At 42.7% G+C, this 21,872-nt stretch overlaps 1 protein-coding gene across 4 annotated transcripts in view; it reads left to right on the forward strand.

Annotated features, from left to right (window-relative positions):
• Nucleotides 1-21,872, forward strand: part of STARD13 (StAR related lipid transfer domain containing 13) — a 296,712-nt gene that overhangs the window by 199,860 nt on the left and 74,980 nt on the right. Inside the window, exon 1 of one of the 4 annotated variants that reach the window (XM_040583326.1) lies at nucleotides 21,494-21,663. The exons of the other annotated variants lie outside the window; for them this stretch is intronic. The gene's annotated coding sequence lies outside the window, so the exon portion shown is untranslated. Of the gene's footprint in view, nucleotides 1-21,493; nucleotides 21,664-21,872 lie in introns of those variants that run through there. 4 annotated transcript variants of the gene reach the window in all.

Genomic DNA, 21,872 nt, shown 5'->3' on the forward strand with positions numbered 1-21,872 from the left:
GCCTGGGAAATGGTATTTGTTCAAGAAAAGCATACTCAGGTAAAGGAACCGTCCAGCTGTGGCAGTGGGATCTGCTTGGGAACCTGCATCTAATGGACTTGGTCATCTGACTTGCCAGTTCACAGACCTCTTTTGCAATGCCATTATTTACATTTCATAGTGTCATATCTGTCCAGGAACTCTGGCATTACTTGGGGAGTTCAGATCTGCTCGCTGTGAGTAAGTCTCTTAAATCAGCCCATGTCAGCTCAGGGTAGAGTGCTGTTCGCATCGCAGCCACAGCGCCATTGCTCCAGGCTTTCAGCAGACATTTGACAAAATAAATGTACTGCCTCAAAAAGTGTTCAGTGGTGGCTGTAACCCTTATCTTTATGCACCCAAACAAAGGAGGTTATGTTGAGCAACTGGGTGAGTCACTGTAGGTTTGAAGCTGAGTGTAGGCTTAGGGACAACAGTTGGTTACAACAGACGGGAGAAGCACATGCTAAGAAAGATACGATTATTGGCAATTGCCAGAAGCACATGATATGTACATGCGGCTTATGATGTCTACATATACCATGTTTCTACCCTACTCTGTAATTAAAAAATGGAAACATTTTCCAGTGGGAAATTTAGGTTTCCCATGTTAAAAAGTGGTATATAATTGCATTAGATGGTAAAATGAGACTACCATATAACATTTGTCTCTACTTTGCCCTGTAATAGGGACAAAAATATTCTTAGGTCATAAATACCAATGGACCTTAGTCATAATTGTATAGTTGCTTCATTATGTTACTGTAATGCAGCAGGGCAGTAGTCTTCATGACTGTTTGGAAAGCCCACACCCAGGGCTGAGTCCTGGACTGATAATCCTGCATGCAAAGGTCACCGAGTGGCTGGGTCAGTGCTCTCGGGCATCTAAAATCCAGCCTGTTGCTGCAAAAAATCAGAAGTTACGTCCTGTATGATTTTCACATGGGATGTGGCTACCATAGCAAATACCCTGTATGTGGAGCATCTGATCTCCCTGGTCAGAGGCAGAAGCAAGCTGGAGCTTCTTTCCAAGCGGGGTCCTGTGCAGGACCCCAGTGGCCCACGCATTAGGTGGCACTGCAATGCACAGTTTAAACCCTTTGGACTGCTTCCCCGTTTGTTACCTCTACACTTTGTGATTTATTAAGTAATGATACAACAGAGAGGAACAGATACAGTGATACAGGCTTTCAGCATTAAGTCCATTTTGTAATAGTTTAATACCTGGAAATTCCTTTAAGATCAGTATCACCACCGAGGCTGAATCAGGACCAGAGGTACTGGGTGTATTTACCCAAGCACAGTGTCTCAGGTACAGGCAGCCCACCACATCAGGTACAAATAACATCTCTTCCCAACCCCTGCAATGAGCGGGTTCTTTCATCTGGTGGCAACAGCTTAACAGGATTGCAAAAGCTGTACATGCCAGTCATCCCATGGCAGGGTAATTTCTAATGACTTGCCTCTCTATTGTGCCTCATCAGTGGAGGAAGCCATCACACAGCTCATCAGAGTGAATTTAGCCCCATTTATACTCATCTGTCAAGTGTCTTGGTTCTTGTTTAAGCATCTCACTTATCATGGCAAGGAGGTACTAAAGGTTATTGTTGTCCTGTCTTCTTTTAATTCTAGCAGGGCTGTATTTTAATAAATGGTGACAAAAGTAAACAAGTATCAGAATAGAAAATGAATGATTGTATTCTACCAGAGCTATTACTTAGCATCCCACAAATCAGTTGGTTAGTAGCTATAACATGCTATTGCTGAGGACTTGCATTAGCAATAGCCTTGTTTCCAAGGCTTTGATATATATATCCAGTCTTTGCTACCTTATTAATATTCACAGGGTGAGAGAAATATAACCATGGATATCTATCTAGCAATAGACCATTTGGGAAGGACACAAAAGTATTGATTTCTGTTTTACAGTATTCAGTGGTCATTAATTTCTCCACACCAGTTGCCATAATTAAGGCTCTCTCTCTTGAGTGTGAACAAATGATAGCATACCATGCAGTCAGAGGCTTGACGTGCAATGAATAAAACCAGATTTTTCACCCCAGCTCCCACCTTTCAGGGAAAGTGAAGACTTTTCCTGTAACTCTTAACTGTCTTCATATCTATACATAAGGGTAGGATCTGAATTGATGAAAACTTGGGTAATTAGTATTGCCTGACACAACGTGGTGACTGAGCATCTTTACAGGGCTTTGTGTCCCCAAGGATCCAGATGCGCTCAGGCCATCTGCATGCTGGGACAGATTCAAGTACTCGGGGTGGGGGGTGGTGTGTGTCGGTCCTGAGCAGAGCTGGAGGAGGTCTGGCTCCAGCAGAGAGAGGGACCAAACTGAGTGTCTCAGACTTTACATTAGTTACTTGCTCCAGGTCCTCTTTCTTGCTGGAGATTCCCACACTGACCTTGGTGAGAAAATCAGGCAGCTCAATGCCATTCTGCATTAATTTTATTTCTCCTTTAATTTCTTCATGTCTCTTAAACCAGATTTTCTTCTAACTTGGTGTATTCCTTAGAGCTCAATGAGATCTGTGAAATGTTTTTCTAATACTGAGCAATTATGGAGCTTTTTGGATGCAAGTCCCAGCAAAAATGGTCTCATATGTGTGTCTGATTTTAGAACAGGTAAACTGTTTGAATTTACATTTACATGCATGAAAATCATCTCTGGGCTGAGAGTAAGCCCAGAAAGCGTCAGCCCCAAAGGCACTAGTTTGACAGAACTTCTAGGAAATGTAAATGAGGGTTAAGAACTGAATTTGTTGTTAAGCAGTTATCTTCAAAGCAACTAATACTGACTAATCTTCTGCACAAAATGATGAAGTTCTCTTGCATGGGAGACAGGCTGCAAAATCCTCCGGTAGCTGCAGTCGTGTGATATGCTCAGTCTTCAGCAATGGAAAAAAGATCTGAGATTAGGCAGGGCAAGAGTGTGGAACACTGGCTGGAGACTCAGGCTTTGCAGAAATTTTGCAGCCAAAACTAGAGTGAAGCAATGCCTGGTAGAAAGGGCTGCACGAGCAGGCTGGGGATGGCTCTTTGCCTGTGGAGGCTGAGGCTGTTGTTCTCCGACGCCTTTGCCCCTCCCAGGATGATTTAATTCAGGTTTGAGCAAGTAGTGTCAGTGCCCAAACTCATGTTCAGACTGAGATCCAAACCTTCCTCAACAACTCTGCTGAACAAAATAAGCATGCAAAATGACAGGCTTGCACTACATTATTAGGAAGGGAGTGTCCTCTGCTCTGGAGAGAGGCTTCCTTCATATTTTACTTTCACTGATTCGCTGATGATTTATTACATCCAAATAAATGCTTTTTCTTCTTAAGCTTCAGCTTTGGAAAATTACAATTCTACATTTTCAAAGCCACTTTAGTTCTTGTGGTGCGCAGTTTAATAAAATAGCTATGTTAGGGACATCTGTGCAAGAAGTACTACTAATCTGAAAAACTTGGAATACAACTTGCTGAAGTTTTATTTGAGTTTTATGATAAACAAGTCCTAAATGTATATAAAAAGGCAGGAATCCAAAATGTAATGGTTGTCATTTAAATGACAATAGTATGAGTTAAACATGTGCTTTCTTTTTAAAGGTAATAGAGTCCTGCTTTTTGCAAATTAGGTAATGGAAATCATGTTCTTTACTGGAAGTAAAATCCTGCTTTGTTGCTCTGTTTCGGTGTCTCTGGTGTTGGTCTCAGTGCTGCCCCCTTTCCTAGGCATCTGGCATTCAATGATTTGTATGTTTCAATTACGTTGCTATAAAATATGAGTAGCTTGAGGGCACTGGTTTATTACTGGTATCCAACTCTGTTTTCATTTACTAAATGACATTCTGAAAGCTTCTATTCTGAACATAATCACCTTAGGGTATCCACTGAGCACAGCCCTGGATGATTCAATTATTGCTGAATGCTCTTCTCTCCCCAGAACACAGAGCTTCACGCATTAGCAGCATGTTTAGTGTTTCACAGTTGTTCTCTTTGCGCTCGTCAGGGTTTTCCCAGGAACATGCTGGAAGGATACAACTTGCTGCTGCTTCTTGAAAACATGTTATCTTTATGTCTCCTTTCACAGTAGCTGACTTCTCCAGATGAGCGTGTTAAAGCTGATGGACGTATTTTTTATTGTTTCTTTACAACTACGCTTTCCCCTTACTGTTTATGAAACCTTTGCATACTTTTCATAAAGCTAAATTACAGGAATTTACAGGACATGCTTTGTCCACATGGATTATCAGACAAAAATGTGGTTTCCACGAAGCTTTCTTGGGAGCTAGTGTTAGAGAAACAAAATCACCATCAGCACGTTGCTCTGTTTCCAAAACTGTCCCATATTCCACACAACACAAAACAGTCAAGACCAAGAGGTAAACCATGAATTTCAGAGCTGCAGGAGGTCTGCAGTTTACAGTCAGAGCCATCAACAAATTTGCAGAGCTATGACAATTGATTTTATATTTGAGAACAAAAGGCTGAAAAGAAGGAACGTGTCAAAGCTCACACATCCTTTCTGAAGAGCCATCAGGAGTGAATTCATTAGCAAGTGCTGAACTTCAGTGCTTTTGATTTTGTACTATTTTTCAGATTTCAGTTAACCTGGTACCCCACGCTTACTAGACAATTTTTGAGTAACAAAACAGTAGCCACTGACTGATCTGCTGCGTGTTTGAGGATTTCCTTAGTCATTAGTGAAAATTGCAATGTGCAGGTTAGCTGAAGTCCTTTATCAGTAGTTACCCAAGATAATCTTGTGCACCCCTCTCTCCTGACCCCTCAGCTGCTGTTGCTATTCCACTGCCAGTACTGATCCACCGTATCCCTGGATGTGTGCTTCTCCTTCCTGACTAATTTGGGTAAACACACTCAACACAAGTTAGGAATCTTTTTCCCCTCTGCCTTGCTCCCCCACACCTCAGTTGCCCCAGCAGCTCAGGCCAAACACACACACCAGAGTATTACTGGGCACACTGGTATTTCAGTCACTCAGACTTAAACTTTCCCAGGCCTTTTATGATGATGTGGTAGGCTTGAAATATTTAGTCAAAGCACACCAGATTTGATAAACCTCTGATGACCCTAGGTGTCCTTCAACAGCTCCAGCTGGTGGGCTGCTCAGGGAGCCAGAGCTGTCAGGTTTCCCTGAGCTGGTACAGGGTCAAGTTTCCAGATTCCCTGTGCCCTAGTCAGGAGCCTGAAAATCACAGCTAGACTTTCACATGTGCAGCTCAGGACACTTCTGCTTATGTGAGCTGAGTCCATGGAGTTAAGACAGGTAACCTCAGAACCTCTCAAAACTGTCAAGGCTGAAGCTCATGACAGATGCTGGCTACTGCTCCTGGCTGCTGTTGTCAATCACTTGGGTCTTGATTTTATAACAAAGAATGTGGCATTGCATCCTTGCCCTTCAGATGGGAAATCAAGAAGCACTGTCAAAGGCCTGAACCAAACACCCTTTTTCTGGTCTTTTTGAAAGATGAGTATGTTTGAATTACAATTTGGAAGAAAATAAAGAAAAATCTATTTTGATCCTGCTGAAAAATAAACTGAATTTCTACGTCTCTTGTGTGTGGAAAATAGCGTAGACACTTACCTTCCCAGCTGCTCAGCAGCCCCAGAGCAAATGGAAAACTTTGAGAAATAATGGCAGCATTCATGAGTCTCAGGAGGAACAAAACCTTGACAGAATATGGAAGCAGAGATGGCCTTCCTGATGACCAGAAAATCTGTAGGGTTTTTTTTCTCTTTTCCAACCTGAAAATATATTTTTATTTCTAAAAGAATATGAATGGCATACTAATTCCCCCAGGACTGATGTTTGCATCCATTCAAGCTTGGAAGCCGACAAAAATGTATTAGAGATTAATTTCTGTTCTGTAGTACATGTGCTGTTGTAAAAAAATGGAATACAAGAGGAAGTTAAGGCCTAAAATATGAATCAAGGCTTTATGAAGGTATTGCTAAAGTCTTGCCATCTGTGAAGAGACAAGGTTTAATATTTCTTCCATCTGCAATTCAATGAACTTGCACCAATTCAAATCTGATTAAATCAAAGGGGTAGTCACTTCCAATTATTTTTATTAATGACCACAGCTATAATCACTGTAAACATAGAGTTTCTGACGCTTAATAGAAAGATTTGACCTCATAAAGCTTAAACCCATTAGTTCATTTGGCCTGACCTCCTGTCTTTCTAATGGCTAGTGATGAGGACAGAATTTGGTTGTTTAGCTTCAGCATCCTTCCATGACACTGTCCTTGTCATGCCTTGGAGACAATTTTTATTTTTTATTTTTTTTTTAATCAGAATCCACCACATTCCTTGGTAGTTTGATCTAGAGTTAACGTCTCTTGAATGAAAACCATACGCTTAACCATACGCTTAATTTTAATTTGAATTTGTCTGTCCTCACATTCCAGACATTCTTGTTGTGCTCTCTGCCTGGAATGGAGAGATCTTCACTGTCAGGTACCACTGTACTCTAATAAAACTATTTCTTCAAATTTCTTTTTTTAGATAGGCAAAATTACTGCTGCTCACTATGCCATTACTTTATCCAATAATCAAATAATTCCTATGGCTGTTTTTTGAAACCTCTCAATTTTTTTCCAAAAGGATGTCAAAGCTGTCCCCAACATCCTTCCCTAATTATTATTTCCCTGGCATATCCCTAAGGATCAAATTACACCATTAATTTTTCCACAGCATTACACAGCTATTTCTCCACTCAGTCCGTTTTGGAATTGCTGACTTCATGACGACAGCATCTTTTTGAAGGATACAGTCACTCACCTGAAGAAGGAATGAGTTATACCTCCTAAGGGCAGGGGCTCTTTGGCCATATCTGCCCTGATGGGGGGCAGGTGAGAAGGCACGGGAAACTTGAAAATCCCTTTGTGGTTGTCATGGAGCAGGATGCCAAGTTTTGAGCTTGACAGTTCAGCAGCGTTGAAATGGAGCAGCAGGAAACATGAGGGCATTTGTGTGGGAAGTGTACATGTGATGTGCCTCCCATTTGCTGGAATGCTAATACGTTGGGTTTTTTGCTCGCAGTGCGGATACATAATGATACTGCACTGATACTGGCTCTGTCACATCTTTAGTATGCTTCTAGTAACTTTCCTGAAAAATAGTGTATTTTAAGTTGAAAATCTCTTTTCACATCCATTCCTGTCCAAGTCAGCCTCTTGAAAATCCATTTAAAGAGCAAATGACAGGCCTCTGAAAAGAGAGGCAGGAAAATCTTAAAAGCACTAAATTCAGCGATTTGGAATAAAGGAAGCTTAAAACAGACAACATCTGTTGTTTTCAATCCCATGGGATTTTCTGCTTTTTTTCCAAATCCAAGCCCTTAACGAAGAGCAATGTCAGATTTAGAAAGGACAAAAAAAATGGTTTATACAAAATTAGAAATGCATCTGGAAATCTGAAATCCTTGAGTATGTAAGCCAGCGTCTGCTCCAGATCTTTCTTTGCTAATGGAGTGAGGTCCAAGTATTGTGTGATCACATCGGTTTTTATATGTTACCATATAGTTAATCAATCTACGTTGGGATGAACATTGGCTGAAGAAAAAAGGTTTCAGTTTAATTTTTAATGGCCTGTTATGGCTTAACCCCAGCCAGCAACTCAGTACCATGCAGCAGCTCGCTCACTCCCCCCTCCCCACCGCTCCCCAGTGGGATGGAGGGGAGAATCGGGAAAAACGTAAATCCGTGGGTTGAGATAAGAACAGTTCAATAACTGAAATAAAAATAACAACAACAACAACAATACTGGTAATGAAGGGGAGAGGGAGATTGAGAAATAAAACACAAGGAAAAAACAAGTGATGCACAACACAATTGCTCACCACTCACTGACCGATGCCCAAACAGTGCCCGAGCAGTGATCGGCCCCCTCTGGCCAGCTCCCCTGTTTCTATATGGAGCATGGTGTGCTATGGTGTGGAATATCCCTTTGGCTAGTTCGGGTCAGCTGTCCTGGCTCTGCTCCCTCCCAGCTCCTTGTGCACCTCCTCACTGGCAGTGCATGGGAAGCTTTAAAAGTCTTTGATTTAGAGCAAGCGCTACTTAGCAACAACTAAAACATCAGTGTGTTATCAACATTATTCTCATGCTAAATCCAAAACACAGCACTGTAGCAGCTACTAAGAAGAAAAATTAACTCTTATGGCAGCTGAAACTGGGACGTGGCCAAAACCAGCTGCAAAATTGGACCTGAAGGTTTTTAGAAAGTTGGGAGGTCTCTGCACAATGCTAAGTGGAATTGCTGTGGCATACAATAGCGTAGGCTACTGAAATGACTGTGGGACCACATAAATTTCAGCGAAATGCAAAATGTTTCCAAGAATAATCTAGATGCTAGATATACTCTTTTCTAGTCAACAGGGGTTTTAATAATTAAATTTCAACATACTAAGTAGATACATATGCAAATCACATTATATCAAAATAATTTCCTGTATAAACTTTGTTTTCTTAAGTGTTTGGAAAACTTTAAAGCAGTTCTGAGGTATTAAGTCAACATACCAATGGCATTGCAGGACTCTTCAGGTATCCTGTGGTTTCCACCTTGAGTGTTAGAAAAGGAAGCGTAAAGGAAAGGATTCTGAAAATGGCTACAACACTTCACACTTTCCCTTGCTGCAGGTATAGGAATAGCCTTTGGGCAGTATAAGCTTGTTACATGCATTGACGTGTTTTTGTACGTTGTGCCGTGAAGCCGGACCATGAAATTGCTGAATTATATAGTGATCTGGAAACAAACTGACCTGCTATGCAGATCTCTGGCTTAAGAGGGGAATGAAGTTGATTGCGTGATGTAAACCTGAGCTTTTCTGCCATAAGGGTATCCCTGAAAATTTAAATTCTGTCCTGCTTGCAAGTGAAAGTTGCACCCTCAGTTATGTGAGGAAAACCCACGAAAAATCTTTAGGTGATTTGTTTAGCGGTTGATCTTTACTGGAGGGGTCTGTCTTAAGTTACTGCTGTTCCTTTGTCAGCAAGTTGCGCTGATCACAAGTGTCACCAAACCAACACCCCTGCCTCTGCTGAAAATACAGTTGCCATCCTTTTTTCAATCATGTATGTCTTGCCTCTGCTGCAACCTTTTGGCTGGTCTTCAGAGCCCTACTACAGTCCCTGCCCAGTTACCTTCTTGCTCAAGGCACTGGCAGATCTGGCATGTGCCGACTCCTTGCCAGCTGCCTTTCGCTGCCACACAACATTCAAGCCCTTGTTTAACCTTTCACAAAGACCTGTAAGCTGCAGGTCAAATTAAACCTTAATGATCCTTCACCATTTGCAGTCCAGAGGTACTCAGCTGGGATGCTGAAATTTTATGTCTCAGGGAAGAAGATTTTGAAGGATGTCTCAGGTCAACCCATTGGTGTTCACTCCCTGGGCACATGCAGAAAGAGCCAGGCAACAGAGCTCTTTGCTTATAGCCTCCCTTCTTCCCCCCGGTAATTATAGTCCTATTTGCTTAGGCAGATGAAGAGCTGGCAGGCTGAAATATAGGCTGAAAGATACATGGTATTAAGGAAATCCTTCCCTGTGCACATACATACTATTACATGCCTATAGCAATAATAATTCTGATTTGTCCATGAGCTGCACTAAGGAGTACTTTCAAGATAAACATCTCTACTAAGCTCTTTGCAAAGTCTTTACAGGCAGCGTGTGTATGGAAAGAATTCAAAAGCTCTGGAGTGCAACACAGATACATTTGTTAAAGCAATGTGTGTCTGGCTATTTTTGTTAACGGACTATAGAGTAATGAAAAACTTAGTCATATAACTTCAGCTGTATTATTTCCATTCTTATTAAAGTTACTACCACGTCTGTGATGCAGCAGAGTCACAGTGGTACAAGGGAGGATTAGCTTGATTCCGAGGTTTTTTAATGATGCTGGTATTTTATTAAGGACCTAATTATTTTAGCGTAGCTTTGACTGCTCTGAGAGTATTGTATACAAGTAAAAAGAAGGGGCATTTACTCGGGGGTAAATCTACCGACTCAATATTGACAGCTTTGTCTGGATTTAAGCTGCTGTGTATCATATCCAAATCTGAGCTGACTTCTTACTGTGAGCACATAGGATTTCTTTTTGTGAATACTGTTTCAATGTGTGCAGTAGTCTTGTAAGTCTGGGTGGTGTAAGGTTCATTCACTCTGCGAGCTGACCATCTGCTCTCAGTAATTGCAAATTCACTTCCAGTATTAATAAACTGTTCTGTGTTCTTGCATGTCTCTAAAATGCCTCAAGCAACTGTTCCTTCCTCACATGGAAAAGTCACAGCAGCTGTGGGATTCACAAGGACTTTGGTGCTTGTCTCTTGATACACTTCTGGCAGCAAATTGCAAAGTGCAAATAACTTTTCTAACAGCCTAATAACTTCAAGCCCATTAAGCATAACTTCTGTGACACCAGAAAAAAAACCTCGCTTCAAAGAGCCCTAATGGGATTAGAGAGTGTGTGAACACCTGGAGTTGCTCTCAGAGCCACCTACTAACTGGAACACGTTAGAGATAAGGAACTGGCTTCTCCTTGAGCGTTGGTCCGAGGAGCTGCATGATGCCCAAGCAAGAGGAATAAATATACATTTTCACTAAGGTCATTGTTTTTTATTGGGCTGCCCTGAAATTTCATTTTAGGAATCGTGTGACATAGTTATGCTGTTTAATGTTCTGTGGTGAAAGTGCGCAAATCATGACAGAGGTTGCAGAAGGCATAAAAATATTTAATTAATCCAGACAGCAGAAGATAAAGGAACTTAAACACGAGATAATTAAGCTAGGTATATGAACAGAACAACGGCAGATGAAATTCAGCATTGTGGAAAACAAGGGAGTCGATAACTGCAAGGAATAATCTGATCTACATTGACCCTTTGCAAGTTTCTAAATAACCTGTCACATATTAAGCTTGCAAGCAGACATTTAGATCTGTTTTCCAGCTCTAGGCTCTGTAGGAGCCTTGTTCCTTCACCTCCTGTGGAAGCTGGGGTTTAATGTCTTCCCTTAGAGCACAGCTCTGTGCAGGTCTCATCTCCAAATTTTTGCCCATTTCAGTGTCTCTTACGCAGGGGTGTGAGATGATCTCTGAATAACCCAGCAAACCCCAGTGTTGGCTCAGACGGGAGAAACTGAGTTTCTGCCAGTATTGCTTCTTTTGCTTATACTATCCCTGTGTGTTTCTCAGTTTACCGAGTAACATCCTCAGGTGTCTTCCCTGCACACCAGCCTTGAATGTGTTTTTTCTGTGCACACGTTTGTTGCTATAGTTCTCCAGCAAACTCCACTCATTAAATCCTGCTGATGCTTAGCCTCCCTTCTTCTGACTACTGGCGCTTGCCAGGCTCTGATGAGTGGTGTTCAAAAAGAAGAACTGATTTTAGAAGTAGCACATTGTGTTTGGGTACTCATTGTTTACCTTGGACTTGTCACAGAAGGAGTAGTTTCCCTCCAACCAGCTGCATTGCATGGTCTTCCTCTTCCTCCTCCTCCTCATCTTCCTCATACATCTTCTCCTCCAGGGTTTCCAGTTGTAGGTGAGCAGAGCTGGCTGCCCACAGCAGGTCCTGCTGCTCCCACCGGCCTGCCAGGGCTGGGGTGTCTTGCTTTGCAAACAAGTTTTTAATATTTTAATGGCAGAAGAAAAAAATTCTCATTTTTGGTTTCTCCCATTCCTCATGTCCTCTTCACTGGTTCAGAGAGCCAGGACCAGGGCAGGCATAAGAGCTTCACAGCCTCTAGTGGGCAAGGGCCAGAGCTGCAGGACTTCCCAAACACTACATAAATCCATCATGGGAAACTATTTTTTTAAATCGGTATATGTTTTCCCTGGTTCCCTATGGAAACAAGGCTTGTGCAAACACTCCCTCTGTGAGTGTTTGCACTCTGTGAGCTCTCTCCACACCCTCAGCAGCTCTGGAGCGTGATTTCAGGTCAGTTTGACAGAGGTGCCGAGATTTCACAACCGGTGCCTCTAGGGTTTGTGTCAATAGACGTGCCTGCGTCAAGGAGGAACCTTTACACTCCTTCTAACAGCAAGACCGTTACTGTGCAACTTCACACAGTACAAGACACCAAAATATCAGCATCAGAGAGAGGTTACGTGACAGGAAAAGCTGCTTGGAAATCCGTTGTGAATCAGGCTTACTCGTTCACGTGCTCATAGAACCTGACCCTTAATTTTGTTTGATAATTTGGTTAGTGTAGGCTCAAAGAATATCATGTCTCCTCCGTGGCACTGTCAGACAGTCCGGCTGGGAAGGGAGAGGGGAGGCAGTCCAGGTTGCTAGTACTGCCCCGACCATCATAGCACACTGCCTGCTTTGTCACTTCTAAATCTAACAGGGTGCTTGAAAGACGCTTAGATTCTTGTATTTTCTTTCTGGTTTTAGCTTCCCTATTCAGAGTGGTTTATAACAGCAGTCATTAAAATAGAACAAAACTGAAGCTCATAGATAGATTCTTCATCAGAGGTCAGACAAGTTGTTCCTGCATGTCAGTAAGAGTAAAGGAGTGAATATTCCTTTGACCATGAAGTAAATCCTTTAGATTACTTAAAATGAAGAGAAGCTTTCCTGAAAAATGGTTGCACACATGATACTTTTTCTCCTAAATGTTTTTGCTTGGGTGTAGTAAAGAAGAGAGAAAAGATAGGAGGGGACTGCAGGTCTACTTTGGGTTAATCCAACAGAATAGGCAGCTCTTCAAGTGAACAAGAAGCGTATCGTCTCCTTCATTATGTCTCACTTCTTGTAGCATTTCATTTTTGTGTGAAAACCTCTTTCTCAAGCCAGATGTTGGATGCCTTGCTTTACTTAGAGCATCTGAAAGTATTTTCTAAACATAGTGAAACAGTTTTAGGTTGAAGTTGTAGGAAGGTGATCTGTAAGTGTAACCTGAAGTGGTTAGGATCTTAGTTCTCTTTTTAAAAACACTTTTTTCTCACGTGTTACAAACATTTGAAATAATAAAATTACTGGTAATGACTTTTTCTAAGTTCATAACACAAATACCAGTCCTGTGAAGATTGAAAATGACTCACATGGAACCATTCAGCTTTTTCCTTGGGTACAGAATATCTTGCAGAGAGTCCTTTTTTTCTCTCATTTTTCCTAGAAATGATGTTTGAAAACAAAACCACAGTGTAGCCTTTTTGTGTTAGGAATTCTTTGTTGCTTTTGCCAAGAGAGTTAGAGGAGGACAAGGCCGAGTGTGGCATCATATGCTTTTGGTACACAAAAATATGTCTAATTGGGACCATCTTAGGAGGTAGTAGTGTGTTGTAAATGAAATCAAATCTCACTGCCTCTGACTCTTCTGAAAAATCCTTTTTGTTTGTTTGTAGTCAGGCTCTTCATTTCTAAAACCCAATAGTGGCCTCTGTCTTGGCTGCAAGTGATAGTCTCACGTGTCCAAGTAGCTTCCCAGCACTGACATATGTAAAATCAAGGTCCTTACAGCAGATCTCACTTTGCAGGAAATTACTTTGGAAGAATCCATCATTTTCTTTGCCCAAAGCTACCTAATGTACTGCCAGTTTTTGCTTTTCTTTCATTTTTACCCCTCTGTAAGTCATGCTGAAAGATCTGGAGGACCGTGGTGGTAGAAATAAGATTAGAAAAGATTTTTGTGCATGTGTATGATGAAAGAAAACAAAGATGTCAATAGCCTAACTTACCAAAAAAGCAAACGTTATTTCTCTGGGTTTCTGGAAGGTCAAGGAGACAACATTTCATACATCAAGCGTACTGAATTTTTCTCAAAAAGGGTCAGTATTTAACAAAGAAAATTTAATACTGTGAAATAGTCACAAGCAAGACTCCTTTGCTTTCTCTTCAGTCAGTGTGAGGATTCGAGAATGACACTGACTGGCACCACTAACATCGAGAATTCATGCTGTTCCCCTAAGCGCTTGTTCAAAATAAACCTCTGATGTCTTGATTACAGCCTGTTAAGCTCCAGAGCAGTTCCTCAGATGAACTGTCAGCATGTAAGCATTTTTTTCTGCTGATGTTTGAGGCAGGGCTGTGCAGAAAAACTTTGTCTTTTCCTGTTGCTTAGAGACAATCTTCTCCTGTGATGAGAAGCACCTTTCTTTATTTTGATGAATCCCACCCTAAAATCTCTTGGAAATGCATGATACTCTGCAAGAGGTGAGGTAAGCCTTCTAGCCTTGTTCGGAGCTGGTTTTGTTGCAGGAGTCATGAGATCTTAGGTATATGGATGCGCTGCGAAAACTTTATATTTTTGGTAGAAATTGAAGAGTTGGTGCCAGGACACTTCTTTCTTCCCAAGCTCCAGACTGCACTAGTACAGCTAGTAAAAAACTTTCACCAGGAGAGCTGCTCTGTGGAGAGCTCTGCTTGTCTATTGTTCTGAATTTCTGCGTATAAATGTAAAAGCTGAGTTGCCATAGGGTATTCAAGGCCTGGCATACTTCACTCAACATGCTTTCTTTGAAGAGGCTTTCGGATGTTCTGGCCATAACTACGAATTTTCTGCATTTAGATGCTGCTTCTTACTTCTGATCTGGAAATGTATTTTGGTCAGACCTTAGGAAAACTAGTATCAGAAGCATGTCAACTTTGAGATGCCATATATCCTACTGCATTTGCCTTGGTATGTTTTATGTAGTCTCAGATCCTGCCTGCTGGTAAACAAGAGTGTTTGGGAACACAATCGTCTTGTCAGATAAATTACCTGAAATAGTCACAGACCTGGCACTGAGATAGGATGGTGGAAAATCTATACTTAGGGCTGCGGCACAGTCGGTGCATTAACCACAGCTCCTGTGAGAGATGGAAGAAATTTCACCCTGGGCAGTGGTTGTACCTAATCTCACAAATTTCAGCAGTCCAGCTAGAGCAGTATTTGGAAGGAGGCCCTTGAAGTTTCAGGCAGTACAGGATGTGTTCTCGGCCATTTACTGCTCCCCAAGCCAACAGTAAGCTAGCACTTGGCTGGGTATTTGGGGAACACTCTGTTTCCATAGGTATTAGTGCTTGAAACCATTAAGTGTTCCACAGCTCTTTTACAAGAGGAGTAATTACATCCTGTCGGCAGAAATTACTCCCGCTGTTTAATTTGGAAACCATATTTATTCTTTGCTTCCAGTATTGAGTTGTTGCGCAGCAAATAGCAACTGCATTTTCTGCCCAGGGTGGTGGCACTTCTCTCTGACATGTCCATGGGCGATGGTAGTGATGGTGATGATATCTTCTAGGGATGACATTGCAGGTTTGCTTGTGGCTGAGGCTGAGGTCATTTTAAATGGTGCAGGCATATAGCTTCAGAAATCCAACTTTTCTTTGTAGCAACAAAAATAACTTTCCTAGTTCTCATTTCCCTGCAGGAGGGATTCTGAGCCAGCCCCTGGGTCCACTGGGTCTTGAGGCAAATGCTGATGCTGAACTTTTCTCTCTTATTCGGTCCTTTTTAAGCCTTTTATGTACAGAAGGAAATTAGCACTCCAGATGATTATTGTCTGTTAGTGGTGGTTTTAATTACTGATTTTCAGGACACCCAATTAACTTTTTGCTGAAAACAAAAATTTTTTCCTCCCCTGAAGCAAACCAGTGATTCACGTTTTAATATAAAGTTTTAAAAAGGTTTGACTCATGCAGCAATTCCAAAAATTTTTATTTCTGAGTTCTTTGAAGCGTTTGAACAAACCAATGAAATACCGTGCTTCTGCTGTGCACAAACTGAACCTCATGTTAAACAGGGCTCCTGTCCTGGAAGTCCATTGCCACTTTCAGGCCTCTGGAGATGCTTTGTCCCACAGTATCACCTTATGAAGAGTGTGTGGCCACATTGTCCTGGGTCCCAGCTTGCAGGAGCAGAGGCAAGGAAGAGATGTTGCTGAATTGATCATGGGACTGTTGGTCCCTGGGAAGGGAGAAATATCAAGGATTAGAGCTTGCTGAAGAGTGCTGGGAATCCGGATGAGATTTGTCACCCAGTTTGATCAGACCAAGGTGAACTGCTTTGTGCTGGGCTCTGAGAGCCCCTGGTTTGCAGCGAGGCAAGCAGGTAGGTCAGCAGTCATTCAGTCGCGTGATGAGTAAAGCAGAGGGGCGCTGCTTGACTTTCATAAGTGAGACTCAGGCTGTAGAGCTTAGAGTTGAAAAACTTTTATATTGGCTTTTAAAGGGAACACATGTGAGACAGAGATATGCCATGTAAACTCCAGGGAGGAGAAAGACTCTAAAAAGCTAAATGAGTACCAAGTATAAATGAGAGAGGTTTTCCTGAAAAATAAGTTTGAAGTAATACATATTTTTGATCCTTCAAAGACTGTGTTTTATATTAAAATGCAAAAGTGTATGGCTTTCTCATCAGGTGGAGATAGTACAACTGTCCTACTTCACATAACCACTGCAATAGTAAATGGATGACATTGTTCAGGATCCCTTTAGGAAATGGCACCCTTAGGTAAGAGCATCTACTGCATGAAAACTGCCCAGGAAATAATCCTCACTCAACATAGCATTATTACAATTTTCTGCTTTATATGGGGAGTTTTCAAATGACTCTTTTCTTTTGATTTTGCCTTGAAATATCCGTTTTGATGCAGAGTTTCAAATAGTAATAACACAGATTTTTTTTTCCTTTCCCCTTGTCTTTTTTGCTAAAAACATACCTGTGTTATGCAGCACTTTGTGTTCCCTCATCTCTGTAACTTTTCAAAATGTCATAATCTTTAGGAAAAGATGTGTGTTTGAGGGGGAAACCTGAAGACAGGGTTTAGTTGTTCCCGGTAGCACAAAATAAAACCTTTTCCTTGAGTTCTCCTCCAGAATCTGCCAGGGTTAGCGCAGAAGATGTGATAATAAAATGGGATCAAAGGGAAGCGGCGAGCGGTGGTGCAGTGGCTCTGTGTACCGTTCCTCTTCGGGCAGCTCAGCTTGCAGCCACACAGTGGTTATCGGTGGTGTGGTAGCGTGATTCGGGGATAGCTGCAGGAAACGCTGGCATAATCTGGGAGGCTGGCAGTTGGGAGTGACGGAACAGATCAAAGGCTTGAATGTGTTTGCAGACTTGAGAATAACTGCAAGTTTCTCCTGAAACGTGGCCTGGCCAGGCAGCCCAGCCATCAGCTCTATCCAGCAACATACTTCCACAGGAGAGGTGAGTACGTAGTGCTGTGGGACCCCATCTGCAATGCTGCGGTCGGTTCTCGTTCCCCATGATCCAGCCCCCATTGGATCCAGCTTGCATCTGTGGATTCAGAAAAGCTGTTAGAGGGGAAATGGCTGATTTTATCAAAGGAGACTGAAACAGGGCTGTGTTTTAGTCTCTGGGACAAAGCTGCTCTCATTGCCTGCAACTGAAGGGTAAACACCAGTGACGGGAGAAAAGCCTTTGAGCTGGAGGACCGTGTAGCCCAGCTGTGAAGAAGTTTCAGCTGAAAGTGGAGGTCCTGATCATCAGAGGAGGAAGGCTGCAGAGCAGTGGTGAGAAGGAGATGTAGGGAAACGTGAGTGCTCATCTTCATAGATGAGCATCTTCATCTTGTTCATCTTTCCAGCAGTGTCCTCATACCTGTTGTTTCTTCTCAAGGGGCTCGAGGCATTCCCAAATCTCTCTAAAGGCTCTTGCACGCTGTCTGAGCAAAGGAAAATATGAAACCAAGAAAAAATAATGTGTTCTTGAGTGTCTTAGAGTTTTAAGATGCAAAGTACAAGGTATTTAATAATTCTGTTTACCGCATTAGAAGCAAATACACTGCAGTCAGAGTGCCTTTCAACTATTAAAACTTTTCCCCAGCAGCCTCATGGTAGAAGGCTCAACATACTAAATTTATTCAACTCCTGAAAAGAGTCCAGGGCCAAGCAGGCATAGCCATCGTGGTTGCACAGAGAAAGCTGAGCTTTTCTGTTTGCAAGTCGCTGGGGGAAAATGACAAGTAATTTCTTCCTTCACCTTTCCCCTACAGTGCAGTTGTGGGGAGCTGAAACTATTTGTGAACTTCTTGTTTCAGCAGTGTCAGAAAACCAAAGGGGCTGTTGGACTTGAGGCTTCTTGAGGTCCTTTCCAACCTGAATTACCCCAGGGCCCTATGATAGCTTTTTTAAGGACAAGGCAGGGCAGACTTTCACCAGAGCTTTGACATGGAGCTCTGTGGTTGCTCCCTCTGCCATACTTACATCACAGGGTCTGTGAGCCTTGGAATGAAGGTCCTTGGATGAAGTCCTAGCTCCTTGCAAAGTAGCTCTTTACATCAAGGTGAAAGGTCTTCCTCTGACAAAAGTTCACCTACCAAAATGTTTGCTCGTGTTTCTTCTGATGATTCCCAAGTGTCAGCAGAGGGAGAGGCTATAGGTCAGAAGGCCCAAATGAAGGTCTGTGTGGCACGCTAAGCTCTTCCCCAGCAGAGCGTTCTTGCCTGTTGGACTTCTGGGCAAGGGGTCATCCTACCAACTGGGTAAATCAGTAGGTCTCCAAGTCTTTCACTTCATAGGATGGTTTCTGATCTCTTTTTAAATGATGAGACTAATTAGCAATCTGACCTGTGGAGCCACAGTTTGGGAAGAAGGCTCTGATTTTTTTATGGTTTCCAGTCTCAGCAGATCTCACATGTCCAGGTGAGGGGGAAGTGAAGGCTGCAGTGGCAGGAGGAGCTATCCTACTGTCCTTCATCCCTGGGATGGCATCTGTACTACCAAACAAGGAAGGGTCAGGGATCCCACAGCAAGGGAGCATAGACTGACTCATGTCCACACTGCTTAGGAGAAGGTTGGTAGGAGTGGTCCAAAACAGAGCCAGAGAGAGAACCAGCAGTGCAGATGATCTGGCTCCCAGGACCTGAGATCATTCCATGGCCATCTTGCGTTCAACCATACTGGGCTACATGTAGGGCCGTGTTCACAATTAGCAAATAGTGTGGCCCAACTGGAGAAGATTTGTAGAGAGAAACAGTCCTGATAAATCAGTATCTGTGCTACAACATTTTGCTGTTTTATTGTGGATTTACTCCAGTTTAACGCTCACTAGTGGTGGGAGCAGATCTTCCCATTCACCCCCGGAGAACTCAGTGCGCTGCCTGGAGCCAAAGCAGGTGGAGGATGATGTAGAGTAAATATATTTCTTTTCACCTGCAGCGGGCTTTTTTTCTTGTTATTCAGGTGATGATCAACAGTCTCAGACCAGAGAAAGAGCTAAATCTTGCCCTATGTGCCATAAACATTATTCCAGGCAGTAGACAAAACGCTCTGTAAAAGTCCTTGGAAGATCCCCATCCTGGGGTAATATAGTGCGTGACACACTCTGGTAACAAGCCTTTAATCTCCTCTTACGGCCTTTTCTAGAGATTCAAAAATCTGTTATTATTCAGATGGGTATGTACTACTGATTGGTCTCATTTAAGGATTTTCAAGTACATTTTAAAGGTCAAGCAAGTAATTTTAATCAGTCGTGTGGTTTTTGACAGCAGCACCTGGAAAGCACATTTATTATATTTGCCATTACATATTTGGATCGCGTGCAGGGGCAGTGCTTCTCCCCTGCTTGTTTCGCTCTCCATCGTCAAGCTACTGGCACTGATCAACCAGTGCATCCACAGGAGAGCACTGTCGTTGCAGCACTTCAAATCTGAGTCACAGTTGCTTGGATGGGGGCCCAGGACCCGTGTCTTACAGCTGCTGGTTAAGATAGTAGTAGCTGCATTAAAGCGGTGCTGCTGTCAGCTCAGAGCATTCCTGGCTACTTAATCCGTACGGCTCTCTCCTAGGCTGCCTGGCTAGTAACCATTTGGATATTAATCTGGTGTAGTTGTTCTGAAATTCTTGTGTGTGGGCTACTCGTGCAGTGGTTGTGGAGAGCTGTCAGATCGCAAGATGACAACCGACTGTCCTCACTTAACGGTCTGCAGAACTGTAAGCAAAGAAAATGAGAATATTTTCCCATTTCCACAAATAGCAGTCACAGACTGGGAGCAAGGTTCAAGCTGCCGTAGCATCAGCTCCTACCATGTAAACTAAAGGGCTAATGCATTGCTTAGGGAGCAGTGGTACGTACAAGGACGGGCAGCAAGGCTGACCAGCCGCGGCACGAAACAGATGAGACTCTTCAGCTTAGGAAAAAAAAAAGAGAGTTAAAATGGGATCTGACAGAAGCCCATGAAGTCATCTATTGTGTGGAAAAACTGAACTTGGGAGAACTGCAGGGCATGTAATGAAGTGGTTAGAGAGCCCATGTAAGTAGACAGAAGTGCTTTTTTTGGTGTTTTTCCACTATGTTTTTGGAACACGTTAGGGTTTGGTGGAAGGCACTCAAAAAGGGACAAGATCCACTATACAAGGCTGGTGATGCAGTAGTCCGGCTAGAGCAGCTGGCCAGGGAAGCCCCCAGGTCCCTGCTTGCTGGGAGTCAAGCAGCACACCTGGGGAAAAGCTGCTCCTGGTGTGCGCTGCTCTTGCACCCTTCCCTGAGCTGCCGGCTGAAACTCGAGGGATCCTGCATGGAGCCTAGGGCAGCAGCTCGGCTGCTCTTCAGGGTGAGCAGCGGTCAGGGGACCACGTGTGCCACCAGGACACCATCAACTGTTAGTGAGGAAGGAGTCAGTTTTAGCCCTGCTGACAATTTCAGCTGGGATGCGGCTCTCACCATAGGAAAACTCAAGAACCCCAGGATTTTGCAGCCCATTCAGACCGTATCCAGATCTGACCAGTCATTTTTAATTTACACAGCACAGGGTGGAGGTTTAAAACAATTTACAGTTTACAGCAACTCAGCTCTGTTTTGCTCTGTTCACGGGAACAAAGTTCGTAGCGCTGGTTTTATGGTACCACCTTGCTTTTATACTCCACGCTTTGTTAAACATGATAATGAGTTCAGCACTGTATAGCACACTTAGTGCTGTGCAGAAAATAAAAGTTATTTCCTGCCCACACTTCAAAAGAGCTGCTGCGATGGTAGAGGCTCTTTCAACCTTAGGGCTGCTAGCCGAAACAGTATGTATGCTGGGTTAGTCTGTCAAAAAGCTCTATATTGCAAATGTAAATTTATCTTTGTAAGAATGACAAGCTCCTGTTCAAAGCAAAGCACTATATAAAGCAGTTCACTGAGGCAGTATGTTTTACCATATTCCCCCTCTGGAAGAGAGAGGAGTTTTGTATTACATTAATCAGCTTCTAAGCCCTGAAGGTCACAATTATCTGGCCACTATTTTTCAGTATTAGTGATTTTAGTACATGATTAACTTTCATGTGTGCATCATTAAGATGAGGGATTGTTTTTGAAGTTTCAAACAGAGCAGCAGGTCTTAGCTGTAGTATTTGCCATACTTGCTCAGCCACTGTTAAAAGGGATGATTTATAGAAAATCCAGCTGTGAGTTTTCATTTCTTCAAGAGCAGGAGGCGGGACTAGAAACCAACCTAAAACCAAGCAGAGCATTGATCAGAGTAGAAATGATGTAGAGCACAGCTCCGCAGACAACAGCTAAACATCGTGGAAGTATTAGCTGGCAGCGATAAAGAGGCGGAAGCAGCGCTCAGTGACAGAGGAGCCATCTGTCAGGAACTGGGAATCCAATTCCGAGAGAGCAGAAAATGAAGTACAGAAGAAAGTGATTTTGGTTCAAAGGTACAGTGAAGCCCAAGGATATCTGTGGACAGTAAGTTTCTATACTGTAGCAGGGATGGTTAATACAGCAGCTAGTACTGTTTGCAAGGGCTTTTCAGCTTTGAAAACAGGCATAAGTAGCTCCTTTATAAAACAGCTTTTACTTAAAGTTTTTTATTTGTTTTTAAGATGTAAATAAGCTTATCTGTTTGAGGCAGCTTGTTTAAAAACTTGTAAACAAACTTTAAAACTGCTGGTGTC

The sequence above is a fragment of the Falco naumanni genome, chromosome 2 (assembly GCF_017639655.2).
Source record: "Falco naumanni isolate bFalNau1 chromosome 2, bFalNau1.pat, whole genome shotgun sequence".
NCBI lineage: Eukaryota > Metazoa > Chordata > Aves > Falconiformes > Falconidae > Falco > Falco naumanni.